A 20,240-nucleotide genomic window follows, 5' to 3' on the forward strand; every position below is an offset into this window, starting at 1 on the left:
TGTGTCCCAGCTGCTTTATCCTTCAGGTCAGTTGTCTGTAGAGGTACTCTTTGCCTGCTGTGGGCAGTGTTTGGTCCCTGGTCTGAATGTGGCATGTTTTAACTAGGTGTGCCCTGGTCTGCTTGTGAAATGAAACCTGTCACTGCCACCACCAGAACCAAGGCCTCCCAAAACTCCCAGGTTAGGAGACACAGTGTTGTCAGGGGTTTGGGTTGGTCTTCTGGGGGAGGAGGCCCACTATACCGGGATTGAAGCAAGTGTGACTGGGAAGGGCAGTTCTTCTGGAGTGTGGTGGGTGAGGCTTGGTGTAAGCAAGTTAGGTAGTGAGTGTTGGTGCTCCACTGGTTCCCACGGGTGACTCTGTGTTTATACTGAGGGGTGGAGGAGGGAAATGGCACTGGCCAGTTCCTTTGTTCCTGGAGGGGTCTCTCCATGAATGCTGCTTCTCACAACACACTCCAGGATGAGAAACTAGCTTCCCCACTATGTGCCCTAGGCATTCATCATATCACTGTTTCCATGCTGTATGTGTGTAGGCTCTTTGCCCTGCATTTTCTCCAAGAACAGCCTCTGTGCCTCTGAGCTCTCCCAGAGCCAAGCACACTGACCTTTAAAACTCCAGGTTTAAGCCTTACTGGTTGCAAGAACTCATGAAATTCAGGCCCTCTCACTTTCCAAGCCAATTGCTATGGGGATTCCTCTTCCCAGTGTTGACTCCCCTGTGTGTTAATCTGTCTCTCACCCTTCTCTGTGACCACAGCTCCCTCCCTATGGCAGTGACCATGATACTTTTCTCTCCCAAGCTGTGTTTCCACACTTCCTATCTTCTTTGATGTGGCCTCTTCTCTACCTTTAGTTGTGGAGTTTGTTCTGCCGGTCTTCAGATAGATTTCTGGGGTATTTAGGATGATATGATAGGTATCTAGTTGTGTTCGTGGGATAAGGTGAGACTAGGGTCCTCCTATTCCACTGTTATCTTCTCCTCCTTGACTATTGCTAGTATTCTTAATCATTATTATTAGTCGAGTGACTCTGGGATGTCCAGAAATGCAAGTGTAGAATCTAAATTGAGTTCACACCAGCTCTCAGAGGAACTGAACATCTGCCTGTCCTTTTGCCAACTTCATTTCGTCAAACCTAAGATGCCAACTATTGCAGGAGACTGCATGGATCACTGAGGAAGAAATACACTACAGTTAAACCAGGACCCAGGCTTTCTTATCATTGGATGTATGAGTCATCCTGATTTTAGAGATGTTTAAATGGCAAAATGTGTGTCTTAAAATCAGTGAGAGCTGGTTCACTGTGTTTTACTAGATAATCTTTGTGATGTTTGGACTCTGGGGCAGGGAGCTGGGGAAAAAGATGGGCATAGGCAGGTGAGAAGACTCTGAGCATAAAGCCAGGACAAGAGGATGGGAGCGGGAAGGACTGGGTGGTTTTTAATATTTCACACATGCATGAATGTGCCTGAGCTGCAAGCTATGTTTCCCAATGATGAGAAGGCTGGGTGCTCACAGATGGGGCGTAAGAGGCTGTCAGAACATTTTGTCTTAAACTTTCTGACTTTTAAACTGTCCTAGAGTGTCTCTAACTTTTGAAATGCGTTTTACCACTTTTTGGGGGAGACTTCAGGGAATACAGATTTTACACTCCAGTGCATAAAAAAATACCCTGAGGAGGATTAGTTCTTTTGTTCAGAAATATTTACTGAACATCCATTATGTGAGTCACCTTGAAAACAAGAGGCCCTTCCTCTCATAGAATTTACAGTCACACAAGAATGACAAGTTTTGCACATTAATGAGGGACTTTTTGTGTTCAAAGAGGCACATGAAGAAGAGAAAGCTGCGTATGACACCACTTAGCACATGGGATCTTAAGCGTGTGGGCCCTAGAAACAATTTCCATCACTTACCAGCTTTGGGATCTTGGACACCCAGCTTTGTGGGGGCTCTGTGTCTCAGTTTTCTCATCTATAAAATGAGGCTTCAGATAAACTTACGTCATTTACAAAATAAAAAATTAAATAAAAAATTAACTTATGTCTTAAAATTACAGTGAGGACTCAATGAGCTAGTAAATGATTGCAGGTTATGCATACTTACTAAACGTTCATTATTATAAGTTAGAAGGCATTATCCAAAATTTCTTTTTAAATATTAAAATTCAAAAGGGTATAAGAGAGTGTATATTCTTCCTCCCATTCCTATTCCTCAGCTACCCACTTCTTCTCCCAACAGCCAAACTGTCTTCCAGAGGTAATTTAAGTACATATACGTAAATGATAGCACATATTATACAAGTGGGAGCATACTTTACACATCATTCTGGACCTTGGTTTTTTAAACTTAAAAATTTATCTCAGATAGATTTTTTTCCAAGTCATTATCTTTCCAAATCAGTACACATAGAAGTTTCTTCTTCTTCTTTTTTTTTTTTTGGTGGTATTGAATTTTTTCTGTTTCATGGATGTATCATAAATTACCTTACAAACTCCTTTAAAAGATCATTAATTCATTCCTCTGCAACCAGTACTCTTTAAAAGGGTACCTTTTAGAAAATAATAAAACACTTTATTTCAAGCTGGGAGAATTTTTATTGTCTTATACTCTTAAATTTTAATATTCAAAAAAGAAATTGTGGTTACCTTAACTATGTGGCAATAAATTAAAAATATATATGAAATGGCCAATTCCAGAAAAATAGAAATGACATATGGATCTCAGGATAAAAACTAGAACTCAGAGTTGTTACAAAATATTATTTAAAATGTCCAATTTTCAATAAAAAAATATGGAGCAGGCAAAGAAACAGGGAAGTATGACCTCATATTCCAGAGAACACAGTCAATAGAAATTAACTCTGAATGGGTTCAAATACTGGATTTTGTAGAAAAATACTTTGCAGCTACTATAATTGTGTCCAAAAAATTAAAGGGAACCATGTGTAGAGAACTGAAGGAAAATATGTGGCTGGTGACTTAACAAATAAGAAACATAAAGACAAAGAAATTGAAACTATAAAAAAGAACCAGGGGCGCCTGGGTGGCGCAGTCGGTTAAGCGTCCGACTTCAGCCAGGTCACGATCTCGCGGTCCGTGAGTTCGAGGCCCGGTCACGATCTCGCGGTCCGTGAGTTCGAGCCCCGCGTCAGGCTCTGGGCTGATGGCTCGGAGCCTGGAGCCTGTTTCCGATTCTGTGTCTCCCTCTCTCTCTGCCCCTCCCCCATTCATGCTCTGTCTCTCTCTGTCCCAAAAATAAATTAAAAATGTTGAAAAAAAAAATTAAAAAAAAAAAAAATAAAAAAGAACCAAATGGAAATCCTATAGATGAAAAGAACAATAACCAAAATGAAAAAGTCACTAAATGGGCTCAACAATAGATTTTAGATAGCTAGATCTAGCAAAACAATTCTTAAAAAAATGAAGGCATTAAAAAAAAGTCCCCAGCTAAACAAAGACTGAAATAATTTGCTGCTAAGAGACCTGCCTTACAAGAAATACTGAAGGAAGTCCTTCCGGCTGAAAGGAAGTGACTCCAGATGGTAATTCAAAAGGATGAAAAGTACTGGGAATGGTCCATTTATGGGTAAATACAGAAGACTGTATGAGTAGATTTCTTTAATTTTCTGCTCTAATCTCTTTAAGAAAACATAAAAGTATATAAATCAATAAGTTGTATTGTTTGGTTTGTAACATTTATAGATATAATATAAAGATAATAATATAGTGTCAGTATGTTTTTGCAATAGAAATTGCAAAAAGGAGGGAAAGAAATGAAACTACATTTGAACAAAGTTGCTATATTTTACTGGTATTAAGTCAGTATTCACCGACAGCAGATTTTGCTTACTGTAATTCCTAGAGCGACTTCTTAGAAAAAAACTTAAAAAAAAAATATATATATATATGTAAAAATAAATTAAAAAAATCTTAAACTACATAGTTACGAAATCAACAGAGGAATTAAATAATATGCTAAAACATTGTTTAACACAAAAGAAAGCAATAAAAGATGGAAAGAGGGACAAAAAAGAACATGAGACATATAGAAAACAAATAGTAAAATAGCAGATGGAAATCCAGCCACATTAATAACCATATTAATGGGAATTGACTAATTAGGCCAGAGATTATCAAGTTGAATTAAAAAAAAACCAAGATCCTGCTGTATGTTGTTTAGAAGAGTCACATTTTATATTAAAATCACAAATAGGTTCAAAGGAAAAGAATGAAAAAAATATATGCTTTGGAAAATGAGAAATAAAAACATAAGAAAGCTGGAATGGCTATATAAAAATCTGACAAAATAAATCAAATATTAGCAGAGACAAAAAGGGGCATTTCATTATGATAAAAGGATCACTATAATAGGAACATATAATAATTGTAAATGTATACACATTTAATCACAGTTCTAAAATGTATGAAGGAAAAACTAATCAAATTGAATAAAATAGACAATTGAACAAGTATTGTTCAAAACTTCAATATCTTATTCTCAATTGTTTGTAGAAGAAAGTAAAGACATAGAAGATTGGAACAAAACTTCAACCAACTGGACCTAACTAATACCTAAGTAACAGTCCACCTACCAAAAGCAGAATAGTCACAGCACATGGAAACACAATGTACTAAAATTTATGGGATGTGGCTAAAGCATTTCTTGGAGGAAAATGTATAGCTGTAATTTCCATATTTAAAAAGTGGAAATATCTCAAATCAATAACTTAAACTTCTACCTTTAGAAACCAGAAATAGAAGAGCAAACTGAATCCAGAGCAAGGAGAAGGAAGAAATTTATAAAGGCTAGAGCGGGGAGAAAAATGAAATAGAGAATAGAAAAACAATAGAGATAATCAATGAAACCAAAAGTTGGTTCCTTGAAAAGAGCAACAAAATGGACAGATCTTTAGCTGATTGAGGGAGAGAAGGGGAGAGTGAGAAAGAACGATTCAAAGTACTAACATCAAGAATAAACGAGGGAGAGCACCATTACTGACCTTGCAAAAATTAATAGAATTACAAGGAGGTCATATGAGCAGTTATATGCCAACTATTTGATAATCAATAATCTAAATGAAAAGGACAAATTCCTAGAAAGACACAAACTACTGAAACTGATTCAAGAAAAAAATAGTAAGTCTGAACAGACCTATAACAAATAAAGAGATTGAACTAGTCAACAAAACTTCCCCCAGAGGAAAGCCTAGGCCCAGAGGACCTCGTGGATGAATTTTACCAAACATTTAAAGAAGAATAAATACCAAACCTTTACAGACGCTTGGAAAAAACAGAAGAGGAGGAACCAGTTCCCAACTCATTCTGTGAGGCTAGCATTTCCTGAACCCCAAAGCTGGACAGACGTCGCAGGAAAAGGCCAATATCCCCTATGAAAATAGAAGCAGTTTCTCTACAAAATACTACTAAACTGAATCTAGCCACATATGAAAAAGATTCTACATCATGACTAAGTGTGATTTATCTCAAGCATGGAAGATTTAACATACCAAGAATCCACGTATCACCCCATATTCATAGACTAAAGGACAAAACCACATTAACATTTCAGTAGACACAGAAAGAGCATTCAACGAAATCCAACACGTTCTCATGCTGAAAGCAGGAAACAAACTAGGGACAGAAGGGAACTTTTTCAACTTGATAAAGGCCATCTCCCCCCTACGATCAGAAATAATACAGGGATGTCTGCTCTTGCCACTTCTATTCAACATTGTATCCAGCAATTCCACTACTAGATGCATCACAAGAGAACTGAAAACACAAAAACTTGTACACGAATAGTTGTAATAACCAAAAAGTGAAACACCTCCAAGGTCCGTCATCTGATAAATGGATAAACAAAATGTGGTCTATCCATACACTGGCATGTTACTCAGCCGCAAAAAGGAATGAAGTACTGATCCGTGCTGCCCCATGGGCGAGCCCTTGAAAGCTCTTATGCCAAGAGATAGAAAGTAGCTGAACAGCTGTCAGGAGCAGGGGAATGGCGTGGGGAGTTACTGTTAACGGGTTCGGGGTTTCTTCTTGGAGTCACAGAAACGTTCTGCAATTATGTAGGGGTGATATGGCACAATGAAGATACTAAAACCCATGAATTTTGTACTTTAGAGGGTGATTTATATCTTAATTTAAAAAATTTGTGAGCAAACAAAACTTTACTGGGGCTTCTAATCAGATCATAAGCATACAGCTTGAGAGGTTTTTCACCCACATGGCCATATTCAGATAAGCGCCATCCACATAAAATATAGAACATTCCCAGAAGCATTCCAGAAGCATCCCTTGTGCCCCGTCCCAGTCACTACTCCTCCCAGAGCAAACACTCTTCTGACTGCCAACCCTGAAGTGACTTTTGAACTTCAGATACATGGACTCCTAAGGTTCACATTCTCTGTGTCTGGCTTCTTTCTTCCAACATTATGCTCATGAGATTCACACACACAGTTGTGCACCTGTAACATGTCCATTTCTCTTTGAGGGACAGTATTCCAGTGTGTCAATACTCAAGAGTTTATTTGTTCCTTCTACTAATGATGGACATTTCCGGTGGCGTCTAGCTTTTGGCTATTAGTGTTGTGAACATTTTTCTATGTCTTTTGCTCTCAATAAAACATATTTCTTGAATGTGGAAGAGACTATCTAAGAATGCTGCAGAATGCTGGGTCTTGAGGTATGGGTGCAATCCATTTGAGTTTATGCCAAATGGTTTTTCTAAGTGTTTGAACCAACTTATACTCCAGACAGCACAGTATGAGAGTTCCAGGTTTTTATATAAAGGCAAAAATATTAAAAATATGTGGTCACCAGCATGTCGGGAAAGGCAGGGCTTCCGCCCATATATTTTATGTGAATGAGCCTACAGCACCACTGACACTATTTTTCCTTGTCGTCTCTCAGGCTGCCCTACGAGGACAAAAAGATCCCAATTCCTTGTCAGTATCCCCCGTTACCGAGCCTCTTTCTTAGCTGCCTTCACTGGAGAGAATCCCCTGCGCTGCACTGAGTGAGGGAACGCTTTCAGGAAAGGCAGGGGAGCGGACAAACTGGTCCTACCTGAGAAGGACTTGGAGGTAGCCTCACACTGCGTCCAGCTGTCCTTTGCTAATGTCCGTCTGGGCGGAGCCACTGGCCACTCTGTGGCCCATCCTCGTGGTGGGGGGAGCTGGGTAGTGTCAATGCTTCAACAAAAAGAAGCCCTCCTTGGACTTCTTAGCATCTTCCGTTCATATACCTCATCTATTTATCGGCGTATCCAGTGACCTGTCCTCATTCCGAAACAAGTGTAGAAGACAGAAGTCAGCACGAAGGGAAAATACACCTAGGGAAACAATGAACCTTGTGAGAAAAACAAAACAAAACAAAACAAAAACGGTGCTGGACGTGTGGCCACAGCTGCAGCTGTCAGCTTCCTGGAGGGTGAAGAAAGGAGAGAGGCAAGATCAGAAGCATCCACGTTGTTTGTAAGACTTTTAAAAAGAGCAAAACCAAAAACCACAAGTAAAAGCAAACTGACTAGCCAGGTGCGGTTCAGCTTTTTCCGATGGGGAGACAGAGGACCCGCAGCCGGGCAGAGCCCCTGCAGCGACAGTGGCCATCAGTGCAAGGTGCCTTTAGCAGCAGCCCCCAGGAAGAAGCAGCGTAGCCCCAGTTAGATTTCTGAGGGACAATGGAGAGAACAGAAAGGTCACTTCTTCTCTTGGGCTCAAAGATGACATCTGCCTGGAGGTGCCAGGCAGGAAAGGAGGGCATCATCTCTGGGGGAAATAGAGATGAACACAGGGCGTCACCCGCCAGTGCCGTGTTGGCCACACCTGCCTCGTCCGGTCTCTGCAGTAGATCCTTTCGTGGTGAAGACAGACTTCCAGGTTCTTCTCTGGATACAAAAATTTCTCATGGTATCTGTGTCTTTGGGTAGAATTTGCCTCGTGCCCTTCTTCTCCCTGGGTCCAGGTAATTGCAAAGTGTTTATGGGGCTCCTGTCTTGGTTTCAGCACACGTGAGGAACAGTGAGCGACCCAGGAGGGGTCTGGTGGCGAACTATAATCAGGAGCGTGGCAAAGCTGAGCAGCCCAGAGGATGGTGATCCGGTCCTGAGTGCCCCGGGAAAGCCACCTGACCTGAATTCCCACTTGTGTCATGCCTCTGCCCTGTTCTCTGGCCTATCAGATGGAGACCAGGATAGAAAATGTCACACCCCAAACGGGCACGAATAAAGGTAGATCCGTACGTAGAGAAACAACATTTAGCAATGTGCACTGGTCTAAACAGTCTTTGAAAATTCTTAGGGAGAAAATACGTCTTTCTAACGTCTCTGTGCATGGCCGTCATTTCAAGGGAACCGTGGGTCAGGTGCTGTGGCAGGTGGTTTCAAAGACACCCCCATACAAGCTCCTGTGGGGTCGGTAGCAGCCTGCACCTCCGTCCCACAGGTGTGCACACGGAGGATGTCAACTGGGAGCACAGCCAGCTGAGACTCCTCAGAAGAGGGCAGCGTCCTCCCCTGCTCCTCCTTTCTGGAGGCAAAATTTACACATGATGTGATGAAATATGATCACACACGATATGATAAATTTTGGGAAATTCTGGCCTAGGCGTCCAGAATAACCAAGCCAGAGAAACATGTATTGCGTGAACATCTATTTTATTTTATTTTATTTTATTTTATTTTATTTTATTTTATTTTTTATTTTACTTTTTCTTGAAGTAAAATTATCTCTATTTGCAGATGGCATGATATTATAAATAGGAAACCCTGAAGATCCCACCAAAAATCTATTTTAGACATTCCTTAGCAGAGAGGATTTTAATAGTTACATCTTGAATAAATAGCTGATTTGGGGAGTCGAAGGACTCTTTAAATGAAATGCTTGAAGCATGAAGTTTTCTTGAAGTGCTCTTACTTAAGACAGTTGAACTAGAATCTTCTTGCTTTTAGGACAGACTCACCTGGTCCGGGGACCCAGTGAGTACTTTGCAATTGGTAGCCTCCATTTTGCTGACCTTTGAGCCTTCTGTCCTGATACTTACAGATTTGTTCCTGTAAGCATTTTGGTGGCTCAGTTCAAGACCTTCTAATATTTGAGCAACATACAAATGGAAAATTTAGGCTTCAGGTTTCAGTTTCTTTTTGTAAGATTTTATGTTTAAGTAATTTCTACACCCAATGTGGAGCTGGAACCCACAACCCCGAGATCAAGAGTGACGTGTTCCATCGACTGAGCCAGCCAGATGCCCCTAGATTTCAATTTCAAGCACAAAGCAGGGCTATTTCTCACTTGATAGTGAGTTTACAAGGTGAGTGATCTCTAGAAACCTAAAGGGCACACGGAGGGATCACTCAGTCTGAAAATAACAAACACTCTAGAAAAGAAAGTGTTTTACTTTTTGAATGACCACAGTGTTTTTTTGGCTATTTATTATAACTAAGCCATTCCATAAAACCTCAGGAAATAGGATTTAAAAAAACCTTTTAAAAATATTTATTTTATTTTAATAATAAATAAAATAAATCTTATTTGTTAGCACAGAGCCTGATGTGGGGCTCGAACCCATGAACTGTGAGATCATGACCTGAGCTGAACTCTGATGCTTCACTGACTGAGCCACCCAGGCACCCCAGGAAAGATAATTTAAATGCCATGATGGATCCAGCTTCTTGAAGGCCTCGCCTCTGCTCGGCTACTCAAATTATTTTTCAGACCTCAGAGCTGGTCATGTCTCTGTCTTCTGTACCTACCACCTTAACAGAACCTTCTGGGACTTCTCAATGGCTACAGGATAAATTCCAAACTCTAATGTGGCACATAAGATCCTTCACTCTCCAATGCCAACTTTGTGTCCAGGACCAGTTCTTATCACCTCAGACTCCATGTGAGAAGTTCCCCAAACACAACCATGTTTTCTAGATCCTTGTAGAAAACTCCCTATAGCACCAGTCCCTCTAGGCTGAAATATCCTCCCCTGTTTTGAAACGTCTGTCTTTGTTAAGCTGGCCTAACTGTCCCTGGTGCTGTGTACATTGTCCTGGATCAGATGCTGATAACATGGTGTTGTCCTGAGGGGGTCCCCAAAACACAGCACAGGGTGTGGCACAAGGCGGGTGGCCAGCATGCGTTTGTGCAATGAGTAAGAAGAATGGGCTGACTTCTGACGTAATCGTGTGGTCAGCTTGTGGCTGCACCAGGGTGGGTGGTCCAGTCTCACGACGACCAAGAATGTGCGCCCCTCCTAGTTTCCTTGATTGCTTTGCGAGAGGGTGATAAGACAGAAGCAATGCCAGAATGGAATGGCTTGGCTTTGGGAGTGGATCCTCTGGCCTTGATCAGAGCATCATCCTCCCCCAAGTTACCCAAGACGGTGAAAACTTGTCCCGTTAGTTACCATGCATTAGCGCTAAGGTGTGTCCCCTAGCTGTCCTGGCCACTGTGTGCCACTCGAATAGAATGGACTAAAATGAGCTCCTATCCAAAGTCACAACCTCAGTGTCTCTGATGGCCTCTAGTCCTGCCAAAGTTTTTACTGGGCTACCAGTGAAAGGAGGGTACTGGAGCCGCTGGGAAGATGGACACTTAAGGGTGAGCTGTTCTTGGTAGTTGGAAGACTGAGTCTCGGCCATCAGGCTCAAGAGCCGGGTGCTGGGAGGCAGGTGGCCGCCATGTCTGGAGGTGCACTTGGTGACGGAGGTGTGCCCCTGGAATGGGGCAGCCCCGCAGGGACTGGGGCCGGGCTGTGTGCCGATGCCCCCGGCAGGCCTGCTTCTACCCAACTGCCCTTTCATATGCTGCCCTTGGCTTTTTGATGCACAAGGTCCACTGGAAGCTTGTGGCTGAGATGGTCATTCTGCAGGGACCCTAAGGAGAAGTTCGCGTCTTACCCTGGTTTCAGGACCACTTGGGTTTTTCTCCTGTAATTGTTTTACTTACCTATTGAAAGCTGAGTTTCTTTTCCACTGAAAAGCAAAGGTGCGTGCCTCCTGTGGGAGAGCGTCCGGGTCTTTGATTACATAGGTTTTGTCTTGGCCCCTCTCTTGCCTCTGTTTATGTTCTACCCGTTTTTCCGCTTTCTACCTTATGATCTCCTGAAATTATTAACGGCACAATGTGAAATACAAAGAACTTGGCTAAACACATTGAAGACTTAATATGAATAAGAAAAGGCCTCTCTTTTTTTGCCTTATCTCTCCAGCTGCCCACGAGCTAGAGCTACCGTTGCCAGTTCTGGCTCGGGGAACATTGGCCCAGGGGACTTGGAGTTTGGTCCTGACTCTGCCAGCAAATCACTGTACCCTTTGAGCCTCCTTTTCCTGGTAGGTGGCTCACTGTGAAGTGATGCAGAAAAACAAGATAAGCACAAAACACTTGGGTCAGTGCTTCATCAGCACGGTGGCGCCTAATCATGGCAATAGGTCTCTTGCTGCAGTGGTGCGCCCGGCCCCAGGGAATTCTGTTCATGTGTCCACCGAGAGGCCATTGAGAGCGGGCAGGCAGCTCGGGGGTCGGGTCCAAGTTGCTGCTGGTCTCCGGGCTCTTTGGCGGGTCACAGAGATTATCGTTCTGGAAGTGGTGTGGTGGTGTGGGTGCACAGGGGGAAGGGAAAGGCTTCAAGCTGATGACTTTCAAATAGAAGAACATTCTGGAGCAATTCTGAGGCCTGAGAGGGGGCGGATGGGAGCTGTCAGCCCTGCCTTCTCAGCGCTTCCCCTGCTGCCCTCTGAGAGATGGAGACGGCCTCCTTGAAAGCCGTGCTTCTGGGCTTCCTTCTCCCGGACCCCAGATTCTGTGTCCCGAATGCCTTGTGCAGGAGCTGGCCGGCCTGCCCCCTTCTTCCCTCTCTCCCTCGCTCTCCTCTCTCTCTCTTGGCTTCTCTCAATTCCATGAACCCAACACATGGAGAGTTTACTAGTAGCCAGGCACTGTGCTCAGCACTAGGAAAGACTGAGTCTGCTCTTGTGAGGCTTGATTTCCAAGAAGGTTGTTCGGATGTTCAGGAAATAACCGGGGCTGCAGTGGGTGGAGGGCTTCAGAGCTGCAGCCTCTGTAACTGAGCAGCAAGTGCTCTGATCGTGAGGCCTAAGGGGGCTTTAGAGGCACTGGGACACATCACTGCCAGGTTTGTGAAGTCTTCTTATCTCCAGTTAGAAATAAAAATGATTAGGCTAGATCATTTCTTGAAATCAGTGTCTCGAAGATATTGCATGAGTTGGCTCTTTTGAGACAGCTTCTGTTGAGCGCTACATTTGCGGGGAAATTTGACTTTTGCTATCAGGCCCCTCTGGATTTTGGGCTGGAGATCGGGAATCACTTAAAGAAGCGATCCCCAAACTGTAATGAATGATGAACCACCTGGGGTCTTGTTGGAATGCAGGTTCTGGGTCAGTAGGTCTGGGATGGGGGCCAAGACCCCCCAACAAGCTCCTCTACTCCAGGCTGTAACTGCCTCCTTCGTCACCAGCAAGGATTTAGATCAAGGCCTCTAACTATGGCACGACTGTTATTCTGGGCCAGGTAACGCTTGTTGTGGGACAGTCCCTTGCACTGCAGGCCCTTAGCAACACTCCTGGTCTCTACCCACTAGATCCCAGTAGCAATCAACCTCTTCCCCTACTTGTGACAATCAAAAAGGTATCTCCAAATATTGCCAAATGTTCTGAGGGGCAAAAATCATCCCGAGTTGAGAACTACTGGATTAGATGATTCTCAAAGGCTTGAGTCCAGGTTTCTTGGCTCAAAAACCCATATCAAAACCTCTCAGTCTGAAAACATGCATGCCACCAAGCCTGGGAAAGATTTGGCCCCAAAGCTGATCTCTAGATGCCCTTTTGAAGGTACAAAGTCATGGGTCCACCTGTCTTCACAACAGCAGTGACTGCTCCCCCAAAAGGCTGAGTACAATGGCATTTGCACTCTGAAAGAGACCCTGGTGTGTGGCATGACTGCAGCGGGGGTGACAGGGAGGGGACGCCACACGGGGGCCCCACGACAGGAATGAGTGTGAGTCTACCCAGTGGGACAAGTGCTGTCCCCTCTGGCTCAGCAATGGAGCCTTCCCAGAGAGGCAAGGGTTTCAGATTCATCTAGATCAGCAGAATGTGTCCCTTTCTTTACAAGGGGACTTTGCTCCCCTTATCTGCAGGACCCAGGAGGGTAAGAGGGCTTTAAATGGAATTGGATGAGAAGCCAATGACTCAGCACCCGCTGGGACAGAGGCAGAGGTCCAATGCTAACCTGAGAGAGAGGTGCTCCAGCCCCTGCCATGGATGAGGAGCCAGTGAGGTTGAAAGCCACAGAGAGAGCAAGCAAAGGCCACTGCACAACTGGATGCCCATGGATTTGAAAATGCATTAATAGCTTTTATGGCTCCGAAGGAAAAACAAGACAGAATTTAAGCAGTTGGATAAACTACTGTGCTTCACAAGTAACAGGGATGACTCTTGGGGTAGAAAGTTACCTACACAACTACTATAGGGAAAGCTCCAGAAAAAGTGCTGAGTGGGAGAATCATGCCGCCATTATCTAAGGAAGTGGAGGAGGGGTGTGTGTGTGTGTGTGTGTGTGTGTGTGTGTGAGAGAGAGAGAGAGAGAGAGAGACAGACAGACAGACAGACAGACTGAAAAAAAAAAAAACCCAAAGGATAATCCAAAACACTTAAAATTGATTTTCTTTAAGGAACAGGAAAGAATAGAAGGTCCAAGTGTAGAAGTTAAACTTCTTTAAATGTACCTTTTTTTCTTAGATGTTTGAACTTGGAACATTGGAAACTGACAAAATACAAATACACGTTATTTTTTAGAATAGTTTTAGGCTCACAACACAATTGAGTGGGAAGTACAGAGAGATTTCATGCAGCACGTCCTCCCCCCCACGGACATCCTGCACCAGGGTAAGACAATTGTCACACTCTGTGAACCAACACTGACATGTCATTATCACCCAAAGTCCGGAGGTTACATTAGGGCTCTTGATAATGTATGTTTTGTGGGTTTTGACAAATTCATAATGGCGTGCATCCCCTGCTACAGTATTTTACAGAACAGTTTCACTGCCCTAAAAATCCTCTGTGCTCCACCTAATCAACGCCCCCCCCCCTTAGCCCCATGGCAACCAACTGATGTTTTTATTATCTGCATAGGTTTGCCTTTTCTAGAATGTCACTTAGTTGGAATGACACAGTAGGTTGACTTTTCAGGCTGGCTTCTTCACTTATCAGTATGCATTTGAGTTCATTCCATGTCTTTTTGTGCTATGTGAATGTTTTCCCAAGTCATAAACAAAATTAAATTTGAAAAGAACAATCTCTACAAATCAGAAACAAAGTGATACAGATGACCTTGACTATCCCAAGTGACTTTAATGCACACTAATTTGACTGGATATCCCTAGTTGGATGAACCCTAAAGACAAAATAACTGCAAAAATCGTTTGTTTTTTTTTTTAATTTTTAAATTTACATCCAAGTTAGTTAGCTTATAGTACAACAATGATTTCAGGAGTAGATTCCTTGATGCCTGTTACCCTTTTAGCCCATCCCCCTTCCCACAACCCCTCCAGCAACCCTCTGTTTGCTCTCCATATTTAAGAGTCTTTTATGTTTTGTCTCCCTCCCTGTTTTTATATTATTTTTGCTTCCCTTCCCTTATGTTCATCTGTTTTATGTCTTAAAGTCCTCATATGAGTGAAGTCATATGATATTTGTTTTTCTCTGACTAATTTTGCTTAGCATAACACCCTCTAGTTCCATCCACATAGTTGCAAATGGCCAGATTTCATTCTTTTTGATTGCCGAGTAATACTCCACTGTGTGTGTGTGTGTGTGTGTGTGTGTGTGTGTGTGTGTGTGTACACCACATCTTCTTTATCCATTCATCCATTGATGGGCATTTGGGCTCTTTCCATACTTTGGCTATTGTCGATAGTGCTGCTATATACATGGGGGTGCATATGCCCCTTCGAAAAAGCACACCTGTATCCCTTGGATAAATACCTAGTAGTGCAATTGCTGGGTCGTAGGGTAGTTCTATTTTTAATTTTTTGAGGAACCTCCATACTGTTTTCCAGAGTGGCTGCACCAGTTTGCATTCCCACCAGCAGTGCAAAAGAGATCCTCTTTCTCCACATCCTCGTAAACATCTGTTGTTGTCTATGTTGTTAATGTTAGTCATTCTGACAGGTGTGAGGTGTATCTCATTGTGGTTTTGATTTGTATTCCCCTGATGATGAGTGTGTTGAGCATTTTTTCATGTGTCAGTTGGCCATCTGGATGTCTTCTTTGGAGAAGTGTCTATTCATGTCTTTTGCCTATTTCTTCACTGGATTATATGTTTTTCGGGTGTTGAGTTTGAGAAGTTCTTTATAGATTTTGGATACTAAATCAACTAGTTGTTGCTTGCCTCTGGAGATGTGTTGAGTAAGAAGTTGTTGTGGCTGAGGTCAAAGAGGTTTTTGCCTGCTTTCTCCTCTAGGATTTTGACATTTTCTTGTCTTACATTTAGGTCTTTCATGCATTTTGAGTTTATTTTTGTGTATGGTGTGAAAAAGTGGTTCAGGTTCATTCTTCTGCATGTCGCTGTCCAGTTTTCCCAGCACCACTTGCTGAAGAAACTGTCTTCATTCCATTGGATATTCTTTCCTGCTTTGTCAAAGATTAGTTGACCATACGTTTGTGGGTCCATTTCTGGGTTCTCTGTTCTGTTCCATTGATCTGAGTGTCTGTTTTTGTGCCAGTACCATACTGTCTTGATGATTACAGCTTTGTAATACAGCTTGAAGTCCAGGATTGTGATGCTTCTAGCTTTGGTTTTCTTTTTTAGGACTGCTTTGGCTATTCAGGGTCTTTTCTGGTTCCATACAAATTTTAGGATTGTTTCTTCGAGCTCTGTGAAGAATGCTGGTGTTATTTTGATAGGGATTGCAAAAGTGGTTTTAAATGTTTTTCAACACTTGGTATTATTCAGTTCTTTTTTTTTTCTTTTTGAGATAATGTTGGTTTTACTATTCTGAGGTTGTCAGATATGTAACGTGGAATAAAGCAAATGGTAATTATATTCTAATTCTACCATTCTTTTTTTTTTTTTTTAAATAATCTCTACTCCCAATGCAGGGTTTAAACGCATGACCCTGAGATCAAGAGTCCCAAGCTCTATCAACTGAGCCAGCCAGGCACCCCTGATTCCACCATTCTTGATGTTCTGAAAACTAGGGCTGTTGATGTGGAAGAAAGGAAATAGAAAAATGGAAGACAGAGGGGGCCTGAGTGGCTCAGTCAGTTGGGTGTCCGACTCTTGATCCTGGCTCAGGTCGTGATCTCACAGTTCACGAGTTCAAGCCCACATCAGGTTCTCTGCTGTCAGCATGGAGCCAGCTTGGGCTTCTCTCCTCTCTCTCTCTCTCTCTCTCTCTCTCTCTCTCTGCCCCACCATCATCCCCCATAAATAACATTTAAAAAAATGAAATAAAATGGCTTCTTTTACTCCCTGCAATCAGTCCTCCACCCCTTGGTGCAGTTAGAATCATGTATGAAAAGGAAAATCACAGGTTAGCATAATTCTCACAAAGACTGGCTGATCAGATTTCTTGGTGTGGGATTCTTTTTAAATGTTTATTTATTTATTTTGAGAGAGAGAGAGAGTGGGGGAGGGTCAGAGAAAGGGAGAGAGAGAATCCCAAGCAGGCTCCATGCTCTCAGTGTAAAACCCGATGTGGGGCTCAAACACAAGAACTGTGAGATCATGATCTGAGCTGAGATCCAGAGTTGGGTGCTCAACCGCCCACCAAAGCACCCCTGGAGTGGTACTTTTAAATGATGTGTGTTAATCTGTATCCATTTGGAATTTCAACAGTGGACTGAGAAGGGGCAGACAGTGATGGATGGTAACAAGACTTACTGTGCTGATTATTTCACCATATACACAAATACGGAATCATTATATTGCACACCTGAAACAAATACAACGTTCTATGTCAATGATGAATCAATAATATAAAGAGAAGGGGCAAGAAAGTTCAGAATCGTGCTGTGGATTTTTTTTTTTTAAATGGAGTGGGGCGGTGATGAGAAGCCCTTTCTCAAAGCCCACTCTGCCTTCAGGTAAATTTCACTGAGAAGATTAGGAATATTGGACAAAGACAATTATAGTGGCTTGGAACTCAGTTTGCCACTAGACCGGGGTTGCTGGCAATCTGCAGCACAGAGTGGGACTTGGTCACGCCAGCTGTCCACGATGACACGTCCACGCCTCGGCCCCGTGGAGGCAGCTGCTGCCCAAGGCTCCGCAGGCGGGAGAGGCGAGACTGGCACCAGGAACGGGCTGCTCACTTTTCTTTTAAAGGAAACAAACTCCAAGTCCGGGAGGCGCTGACAAGCTGGTAAATCTAGAGGCTCCTACACAGTGTTTATCCAGTGCCAATATTTCTAAGGTAGAGGCAAGCAAAAATCTGTGGGTCAAGAAGTACTAGGAGAGTCAGAAAACATAAAGAAGATACTGCAATGAAATCCACAGAAATGTCGGTGGCGGTCATCTGGAAGGGATGGGACGGGGGGACCACGGATATTTTAATTCTCATTTATAGTTTTCAATATTTTATGCATTTCTACTAGGAGCAGGGATTGCTCTCATACTTAGAAAAAAGTATAGATGCTATTTTTATAAAGAGAGAAGGAGAGAAAAAAAAAGTTGATTGGATTTGCCTAGAACATGAGATTGTGATTGGGAAGAGGCTACAAGGGATAAGTGAATCTGTCCTAAACTCAACAAGTCTCAAAAGCCTAAAATGTCTAGAAATGCAAGGAATTCGAGTTTACAACCTGGATGCATTCTGTTCATGTTTGGAATCTGCACATTAAAATAAAACTATCATTTTAAATATGTATAATGTTTACTTTAAAAGAGTATAGTAAGGGAAACTGTAGTATCTTATACTTTACAGTTTTCTTTTTCCTATTTTTTTAATGTTTATTTACTTTTGAGATAGAGAGAGAGCACGTGAGTGGGGAAGGGGCAGAGGGAGAGGGAGACAGGATCTGAAGCAGGCTCCACGCTGTCCGCACAGAGCCCAATGCGGGGCTCAAACTCGAGAACCATGGGATCATGACCTGAGCTGAAGTCGGAGGCTTAACTGGCTGAGCCACCCAAGCGCCCCTCTTTTTCCTATTTCTGAAAGTGTTCCACTTTTCCTCTTGGCTGCCAGGATGCCCAGAGCTAAATTTTGGGCTTAGTCCATATGGCACAGTATAATATACAGCCATATCCTCCCTCCATTTCTCAACTTCAATTATATTATGCTTGCTTAGATATCCTATTTTATGTCTTTATAACAAGCCCACTACAGTTCTGGGGAGCAGGTGGGGGTATAATAGTAATGAATGGTCTTACTTGAGAGAAAACCTCTGTGATATCAAGAGGAATAGGAATTTTTCTCACAGATAACGAGGCTGATTTGCAGAGATAGTGATGTGCTGATTTGCAGAGATAGTGATGTGATTCCGTGATTGATCTGCTTGAGCTAGAACCTAACTTTTCAGACTCCTCAGTCCTTCTTTCACTGCTAAGCTAAGTAGTGGGGCTTGAGGACGGCTCTTTGTGACCACGTCAGAGATGGTGACAGGAAAGGCATACTGCCTTCCATTCCTGGTTACCCCCTATCTAGAAGGGTGGAAAGTAGGTGACCCAGTGACATGCCCACATTGCTGTTTGTCCACTCCTAGGAAGCATGTCGTTAAGAACCAGTCACACAAGACCGCCAAAGCCAATGGTGGCAATTAATATTTCCCAATCTTGCTTTCAGAGCAAAGGCTAGTTCCTCCAAAGGTGTGCTGCCCTCATTTCTGTCCTGGTTTGGTGACATTTTTGTTCAAACTGTTGTTTTACCGAGGGTCCTGAGTCTCTCTATGTGGCTGGGGAAGCCCCTGTTCTCTTCCCTCATTGCTGGGAATCTTGCTGGGTTAGTTTCCTCAGGCTTCTGTAACAAGGCACCATGGACTGGAGGCTTACACAACAAATTTATTTCCTCACAGTTCTGGAGGTGGGAAGCCAGAGATCAAGGTGTTGGCAAGGTTGGTTTCTTCTGAGGCCTCGCTCCTTGGCTTGCAGACGGCCGTCTTCTTCCTGTGTCTCGCATTGTCTTCCCTTTGTGCCTGTCTGTGTCCTAAATTCTTCTTCTTCTTCTTCTTTTTTTAAATTAAAAACAATTTTTTAATTTTTATTTTACTTTTTTACATTTTTTTAAATTTTTAAAAATTTTTTTTATTTAATTTTTTTTAACGTTTTATTTATTTTTGAGACAGAGACAGAGCATGAATGGGGGAGGGGCAGAGAGAGAGGGAGACACAGAATCCGAAGCAGGCTCCAGGCTCTGAGCCATCAGCCCAGAGCCCGACGCGGGGCTCGAACCCATGGACTGCGAGATCGTGACCTGAGCTGAAGTCGGACACTTAACTGACTGAGCCACCCAGGCGCCCCACTTTTTTACATTTTTAATGTTTTATTTATTTTTAAGAGACAGAGAAACAGAGTACGAGCAGGGGAAGGGCAGAGAGAGAAGGAGACACAGAATTTGAAGCAGGCTCCAGGCTCTGAGTTGTCATCACAGAGCCCGATGTGGGGCTTGAACTCATGAACTGCGAGATCATGACCTGAGCCAAAGTTGGATGTTTAATGGGCTGGGCCACCCAGCCCCAAAAAACAATTTTTTAAACGTTTATTTTTGAGAGAGAGAGAGAGAGAGAGAGAGAGAGAGAGAGAGTGAGTGAGCACAAGCAGGGGAAGGGCAGAGAGAGAGGGAGACACAGACTCCGAAGCGGGCTCCAGGCTCTGAGTTGTCAGCACAGAGCCTGATGTAGAGCTCGAACCCACGAACTGTGAGATCATGACCTGAGCCAAGGTCAGATGCTTAATGGAGTGAGCCACCCAGGCTCTCCCTAACCTCTTCTTATAAGGATGCCCATAACATTGGATTAGGGCCCACCCTGAAGGCCTTATTTTGATTTAATCACTTCTGTAAAGACCCCCATCTCCAAATAAAGTCACATTCTAAAGTACTGGAGGTTAGGACTTCAACATATGAATTTGGGGAATGGGCACGATTTAGCTCACATGCTCACTCTCCGCCTCCTGGTTTGGGTAATGGCTTTTGCAGAGGGTGGCCCTAGGCATCAGGCTGGCCAGGGAATGCCCACCCTTCTTGAACCAGAAGCTGACCATGCTCCCTGGTCAGACACATC

General features: G+C 43.1%; 1 protein-coding gene across 3 annotated transcripts in view; it reads right to left on the bottom strand.

Annotated features, from left to right (window-relative positions):
- The window catches only part of DOCK9 (dedicator of cytokinesis 9), a 332,962-nt gene that overhangs the window by 11,025 nt on the left and 301,697 nt on the right, over window positions 1-20,240 (bottom strand). The window contains exon 55 of one of the 3 annotated variants that reach the window (XR_006215038.1): window positions 7,079-7,343. The gene's annotated coding sequence lies outside the window, so the exon portion shown is untranslated. Of the gene's footprint in view, window positions 1-7,078; window positions 7,344-18,853; window positions 19,188-20,240 lie in introns of those variants that run through there. The other 2 variants (XR_006215044.1, XR_006215032.1) reach the window with 2 other exon arrangements.

This window comes from Panthera tigris, chromosome A1, assembly GCF_018350195.1.
Source record: "Panthera tigris isolate Pti1 chromosome A1, P.tigris_Pti1_mat1.1, whole genome shotgun sequence".
In the NCBI taxonomy this organism is placed as follows: Eukaryota; Metazoa; Chordata; class Mammalia; order Carnivora; family Felidae; genus Panthera; species Panthera tigris.